This window comes from Tachyglossus aculeatus, chromosome 2 (assembly GCF_015852505.1).
Source record: "Tachyglossus aculeatus isolate mTacAcu1 chromosome 2, mTacAcu1.pri, whole genome shotgun sequence".
Taxonomy (NCBI): Eukaryota; Metazoa; Chordata; class Mammalia; order Monotremata; family Tachyglossidae; genus Tachyglossus; species Tachyglossus aculeatus.
Genome location: NC_052067.1, coordinates 159,381,176 through 159,388,513, shown reverse-complemented (window position 1 = coordinate 159,388,513; position 7,338 = coordinate 159,381,176). Strand labels below are relative to the sequence as shown.

The 7,338-nt window shown below is 45.8% G+C and overlaps 1 non-coding gene across 1 annotated transcript; it reads right to left on the bottom strand.

The window, feature by feature from the left end:
• Positions 1–5,765: 5,765 nt before the first annotated feature.
• Positions 5,766–5,903, bottom strand: LOC119924950. The gene has a single exon (XR_005449627.1). It is a non-coding gene; the product is annotated as a small nucleolar RNA SNORA7 (small nucleolar RNA).
• Positions 5,904–7,338: the final 1,435 nt, after the last annotated feature.

Genomic DNA, 7,338 nt, shown 5'->3' with positions numbered 1-7,338 from the left:
TTTGCAGAAACAGTCCGTGGAGTGAGCCCAGGGAAATGGTAGCCACTTTCTCTGGCTTTACCCAGTAATGGGCTTGAGGCAGCAGGCAATTGGAGCAGCAAATCAGAACCCACTGCCACTCCCTGAAATAACTGTCATGAGTGGATAAAAGGGAAAAAGAACCCGACCCTCTGGGGGTGGAAAAAGACCACCTCTGACCCAGGCCGCGATGCCTGTGTTACAGCTAAGAACCAGCTCAGCTAACCAGTTGAGCCACAAGAATCAGTGAAAAGAGACTCTCTCTGGCCGGAGAGCCAGAGGTCATAGGTTCTAATAATAATGATAGCTTTTATTAAGCGCTTACTATGTGCAAAGCACTGTTCTCCATGCTGGAGAGGTTAAAAGGTGATGAGGTTGTCCCATGGGGGGCTCACAGTCTTCATCCCCATTTTACAGATGAGGGAACTGAGGCCCAGAGAAGTTAAGGAACATGCCCAAAGTCACACAGCTGACAGTTGGTGGAGCGGGGATTTGAACCCATGATCTCTGACTCCAAAGCCCGGGCTCTTTCCACCAAGCCATGCTGCTTCTTCTAATCCCGGCCCCACCACTTGTCAGCTGTGTGACTTCGGGCAAGTCACTTCACTTCTCTGTGCTTCAGTTCCCTCATCTGTAAAATGGGGTTAAGACTGTGAGCCCCCCGTGGGACAACCTGATTGCCTTGTATCCCCCCCGCCCACCGCTTAGAATTCATTCATTCATTTATTCAATATTTATTGAGTGCTTACTGTGTGCAGAGCACCGTACTAAGCGCTTGGGAAGTACAAGTTGGCAACATATAGAGATGGCCCCTACCCAACAATGGGCTCACAGTCTAGAAGTAGTGCTTGGCACATAGTAAGCACTTAACAAACGCATCATTACTGTTATTAATATTTGACTCAGGACAATGTGCCGTGGTCGGCTGGAATCCTTGAACTCCTCCAGTGTGGGACCATCAGTAGGAACTTGGGGCAGACAGGGTGATTATGTGCATGTTTCCGCCCGGAAACAACAGGCCAGCACAGGTGTGTGTGTGTGTGTATGTCCACATGCATACGTGTTTACCCCTTCACTGAGACTAAAAATTGAATAAAACTCGCCTCTGAATACAGTGGTGGCTTGGTTTCTCTTTTCACTCATCACCGAGTGCCTGAAAGAATTGGGAGTGATGGATTCACAGACTGAGCTCCTGACAAGGCTCAGCTCCATGGTGGGAGAGTAATCGTCAGAGACGGACTCACAGAGGTGGGTACCAGATGAGGCCAGGCAGGACAAGGCTCTTAGAGACAGGCTCATGAGACTAATTGTCTTGGGATTCATAAGAACTCCCCTCCCACTAAGATTTTGTCCACTCACTGCCGGTAAATCAATCACACTTTAGCTGATAAGGGACTGTCTCTATATGTTGCCAACTTGTACTTCCCAAGCGCTTAGTACAGTGCTCTGCACACAGTAAGTGTTCAATAAATACGATTGATTGATTGATTGATAATAATAATAATAATAATGGCGTTTATTAAGCACTTACTAAGTACAAAAAGCACTGTTCTAAGTGCTGTGGAGGTTACAAGGTGATCAGGTTGCCCCACAGGGGGCTCCAGCTCTTAATCCCCATTGTATAGATGAGGGAACTGAGGCACAGAGAAGTTAAGTAACATACCCAAAGTCACACAGCTGACAATTGGCAGGGCTGGGATTTGAGCCCATGACCTCTAATTCCCAGCCCATGCTCTTTCTACTGAGCCACGCTGATCTAGTCTCACTCTTCCCTGTTTGGAGCAGGTTTCTTCCCTCTCCAAACCCTGAGCTCCATTGCATGTTTCACTCCAGCCCCACCCTTATACCCACCAGTTTTGGTTTTAATGAACCAGTCCCGAAGGAGATGGAAATGACACATTTCTCCCCAAATGTTCCCCTCTCTCAGCTGTCTGTGGCCTCTAAACTTTGACTACCCCCACCATGCTCAGTCTGGGACATTTCTCGCTCAGTCATTCCCTGTTCCGGCTCCAGTGGCTAAATTCAGGCTCTTTTGGCCTCCCAAAAATGTCTGTCTCTGGTGCAATGGGCTGAAAATCCCAGGACAGGCCCCTCTTCTCACTCCCCTCATGGAGCTTCATCTCTGGGAGCTGTGAGAGTCTCTGGGGCTGAATAATAATAATAATAATAATAATAGTGTTTGTTAAACACTTACTATGTGCCAAGCACTGTTCTAAGCACTGGGGTAGATACAGAGTATCAGGTTGGCCCAGGTGGGGCTCATAGTCTTAATCCCCATTTTCCAGATGAGATAACTGAGGCCCAGAGAAATAAAGTGACTTGTCCAAAGTCACACATTTGACAAGTGGTAGAGCCGGGAGTAGAACCCACGACCTCTGACTCCCAAACCCGTGCTCTTTCCACTAATAATAATAATGATAATTGTGGTATTTGTTAATTGCTTATTGTGTGCAAGGCACTGTACTAATTGCTGGGGTGGATAATAATAATAATAATAATAATGGCATTTATTAAGCACTGACTATGTGGAAAGCACTGTTCTAAGTGCTGGGGGGTTATAAGGTGATCAGGTTGTCCCATGGGGGCTCACAGTTTTAATCCCCATTTTACAGATGAGGGAACTGAGGCACAGAGAAGTTAAGTGACTTGCCCAAAGTCACACAGCTGACAATTGGCAGAGCCAGGATTTGAACCCATGACCTCTGACTCCAAAGCCCGGGCTCTTTCCACTGGGCCACACTGCTTCTCTAATAATAATGATGGCATTTGTTAAGCGCTTACTATGTGCAGAGCAATGTTCTAAGCGCTGGGGAGATACAAGGTGATCAAGTTACCCCATGTAGGGCTCACAATTTTTTAATCCCCATTTTACAGATGAGGTAACTGAGGCTCAGAGAAGTTAAGTGACTTGCCCAAGGTCACACAGCAGACATGTGATGGAGTCAGAATTTGAACCCATGACCTCTGACTCCAAAGCCCGTGCTCTTTCCACTGAGCCACGCTGCTTCATGCAAAGCACTGTTCTAAGCACTGGGGAGGTTACAAGGTGATCAGGCTGTCCCACGGGGGGCTAGCAGTCTTCATCCCCATTTTACAGATGAGGTAACTGAGGCACAGAGAAGTGAAGTGACTTACCCAAGGTCACACAGCAGACAAGTGGCAGAGCTGGGATTAGAACCCATGACTTCTGACTCCCGAGCCCGGGCTCGTTCCACTGAGCCACGCTGCTTCTCAGAGGACAGAGAGAGGCATCTGAGCTGTGTTTGCTGGGGAACAAGGGACAGTCTTCTAGACTGTGAGCCCGCTGTTGGGTAGGGACCATCTCTATATGTTGCCAACTTGTACTTCCCAAGTGCTTAGTACAGTGCTATGCACACAGTAAGCGCTCAATAAATGTGATTGAATGAATGAATGATGAACAGAGAAAGGGAAAAGGGAGAAAACATGGCAGTCTTCTGGAGAGCAGGGTGACTCAGGGGTTTCTGGAAGAATGGAGGTCCCTTAACTAGGGGCCCCACAGCTGCAGCCATTAGAGTGTGGGTTAGTCAATCAGTCAGTCAGTCAATCCTATGTATTGAGCACTTACTGTGTTCAGAGCACTGTACTAAGTGCTTGATAGAGTACAAAATAACAAAATAAGAGACACAATTCCCTGCTTACAGTGAACTTATAGTCTAGAGGGGGGACAGATAGGCAACTAGAGATGGGCAACTAGAGGTGGGCAAGGAGGAGGAAACATGTACTGAATGTAGGAAAATGATTCAGGCAGCAGAGTGAAGTATGGACTGAAGTGGGGAGAGACAGGAGGGAAGGAGGCTGATGCAGTAATCAAGGAGGGATAGGATAAGTGCTTGGATTAATAATAATAATAATGATGATGGCATTTATTAAGCACTTACTATGTGCCAAGCACTGTTCTAAGCACTGGGGAGGTTACAAGGTGATCAGGTTGTCCCACGGGGGGCTCACATTAATCTCCATTTTACAGATGAGGAAACTGAGGCCCAGAGAAGTTAAGTGACTTGCCCAAAATCACACAGGTGACAAGTGGCGGAGCTGGGATTTGAACCCATGACCTCTGACTCCAAAGCCTGGGCTCTTTCCACTGAGTCACGCTGCTTCTCATGGCAGCAGTTTGGATGGAGAGGAACGGGCAGATTTAAGCGATGCTGTGAAGATTGCACTGACAGGATTTGGTGACAGATTCAATATGTGGGTTAAATGAGAGAGATGAGTTGAGGATATGGCCAAGGTTATGGGCTTGTGAGACAAGGAGGGTGGTGGTGTTGTTTACAGTGGTGGGAAATGAGGAGGACATCAGGGTTTGGTTGGGAAGATAAGGAGTTCTGTTTTGGACATGTTAAATTTGAGTTGTAGGTAATTGTCGTAATAATAATAGAACTTATTAAGCACCTACTCTGTGCCAGGCACTGTACTATGTGCTACTGTGGAGACGGACCGACCGGGTTGGACAGTCCCTGCCCCACATGTGGCTCAGTCTTAAGCCCCATTTTACAGATGAGGGAACAGAGGGCTACAGAAATGAAGTGACTTGCCCAAGGTGATACAGCAGACAAGCGGTGAAGCCAGGATTAGAACCCATGACCTTCTGACTCCAAGGCCTGTGCTCTATCCACATGCTCCTAAAGGCAAGCATCCGTCAGTCAATCATACTTACTGAGTGCTTTCTGAGTCCAGATCACTGTACTAAGCTCTTGGGAGAGTACAATATAACACTATAACAAACACATTACCTGTCCACAACAAGCTTACAGTCTAGAGGAGGAGACTGACATTAATGCGAATATATAAAGTAATTATATGTTCATAATTGCTGTGGGGCTGGGAGGGGAGATTAATAATAATCATAATAATCATAATAATAATTTTGGTATTTGTTAAGCGCTTCCTATGTGCAAAACACTGTTCTAAACACTGGGGAGGTGATCAGGCTGTTCCATGTGGGGCTCACAATCTTAATCCCCAATTTACAGATGAGGTAACTGAGGCACAGAGAAGTTAAGTGAAGGGAGCAAGTTAGGGTGATGCATAAGGTAGAGGGAGAAGCGGAAAGGGGACTTAGTCGGGGAAGGCGTCTTGGAGGAGATGTGCCTTCAATAAAGCTTTGAAGAGAGGGAGAGTAATTGTCAGATATGAGGAGGGAGGACGTTCCAGGCCAGAGTCAGGACATGGGTGAGAGGTCGGCAGTGAGATAGACGCGATCGAGGTACATTGAAAAGGTTAACGTGAGAGGAGAAATGTTATAGTTGTAGAGTAGTAGGGTAAGATAGGAGGTGACCAGGTGATTATGTGCTTTAAGATAATGGTGATGAGTTTCTATTTGATACAGAGGTGGATAGGGTAAAACTGGAGTTTCTTCAGGAGTGAAGAAACATAACCTGAATGTTTTGTAGAAAAATTATCCGACAGGAGAGTGAAGTATGGACTGGAGTGGGGAGAGACAGGTGGCAGGGAAATCAGTGAGGAGGCTGATAGAGTAATCAAGGCGTGATAGGATCTTGTCTTGTCTTATGCCACCGAGTCGTTTCCGACCCATAGTTACTCCACGGACACATCTCTCCCAGAACACCCCGCTCTCCATCTGCAATTGTTCAGGTAGTGGATCCATAGAGTTTTCATGGTAAAAATATGGAAGTTGTTTACTGTTGCCTCTTTCCACGCAGTAAACTTGAGTCTTCACCCTCGACTCCCTTTTCTGCCGCTGCTGCCCAGTACAGGTGATTTTGACTTGTAGCAGATTGCCTTCCACTCACTAGCCACTGGCCAAGCTAGGAATGGAATGGGTAGGTCTCTGCTTGACTCTCCCTCCCATAGCAGAGACTGGTAGAGCACTGGAAACTCTCAAGGTGTGACCCTAAGAGGGACAGGATAGGATAAGTGAATAGAAATGTGAGTCTGCAGAGGAGAGCAATCACGGTTGGAGATGAAAATTTGGTAATCATTTGCCTAGCAATTGTAGTTAAAGCCATGTAAATGCATGTCGGCAATGAATGAGTGGTCAGGGGAGTGAATGTAGAAAAGGACCCAAAACTGAGCCTTGAGGTACTCCCACAGTTAGGCATGTGGGAGGCAGACTAGGAGCCTGCAAATGATCGTAATTGAAGAGCCGAGAGCAAATGAGTTCTCCAAGGGAGTGATTGTAGATAGAGAACCAAAGGGACCCAGAACTGAGCTTTGAGCGACTCCCACAGTTAGAGGGTGGGTGGTAGAAGGGGAGACCACCAAAGAGATAGAAAAGGAGTAGTTAGAGAAATAGGAGGAGAGGAAAAGGCAGTGTCATTGAAGGAAAGCTTGGATAATGTTTCAAGGAGCAGGGGGTCACCCACAATTTTGAAGGCACCCAAGAGGTAAAGGAGGAATAAGAAGGAGTTAAGGCTGTCAAATTTGTCAAGAAGGTCACTAGGTTTAGTGCAGAGAAGGCCTAAATCCAATGGGAAGAGTTTTAGGGTCAAATTTTGACAAACCGGTAGAGTAACATACCGGTAGAGTTAGTATTGTCAAATTAACCAGCCGTTTTCTGGAAAAAATGAAAGAGGACAGCATTCCTCACAAGGGAAGACTAGGGTCAGACTCAGAGGTCCAAACTGTACCAAACTGTAGTCTGTTCCTTCACAAATCATTTTTTTAAATGGCATTTGTTAAGCCTTTACTATTTGCCAGGGACTGTACTAAGCATTAGAGTAAGTAAAAGTTAATCAGCATGGACACAGTCTATGACTTACATGGGATCATAGTCTTAGTTCTCATTTTAAAGATGAGGGAACTGAGGCATTGAGAATTTAAGTGACGGCCCAACATGACACCACAGATAAGTGTTGGATGTGGGAGCAGAACTCATATCCTCTGATTCCCAAGAGTGTCATCTTTCCACTAGGCCATGCTGCTCTCAGAGTTGAAAGTTGAATGTTTCAGTTTATATTATAATAGTCTACTTACCTGTAGATGATCAAGTCAAGGCTGGATTTGGACTGGAACCTACCTGAGTAGATGTAGATTTGTGGGAAAACACGACCAATAATAAAATCATTCATGATCAAGTTACATTTTTGAGGAAGATGTTATAGTTAACTTGTGAGATATCCCCGTCCTTGAAATGTTCCCTCTGCCCACCTTGCTTTTGGTATGCCACTTTCAGCAACAGTTTGGGCATCATGCAGTCATACATAATCTCCTCACGTTCCCTTCTGATGTAAGCATAGCTTGTGCTTGAAGATGAATATTATTCTAAAACTTCCTAGTTTTTTATCCTAACCCTTTGATGGCCTATAAGTAAAGCTGTTAAACTGCTTAAGAAGTTTG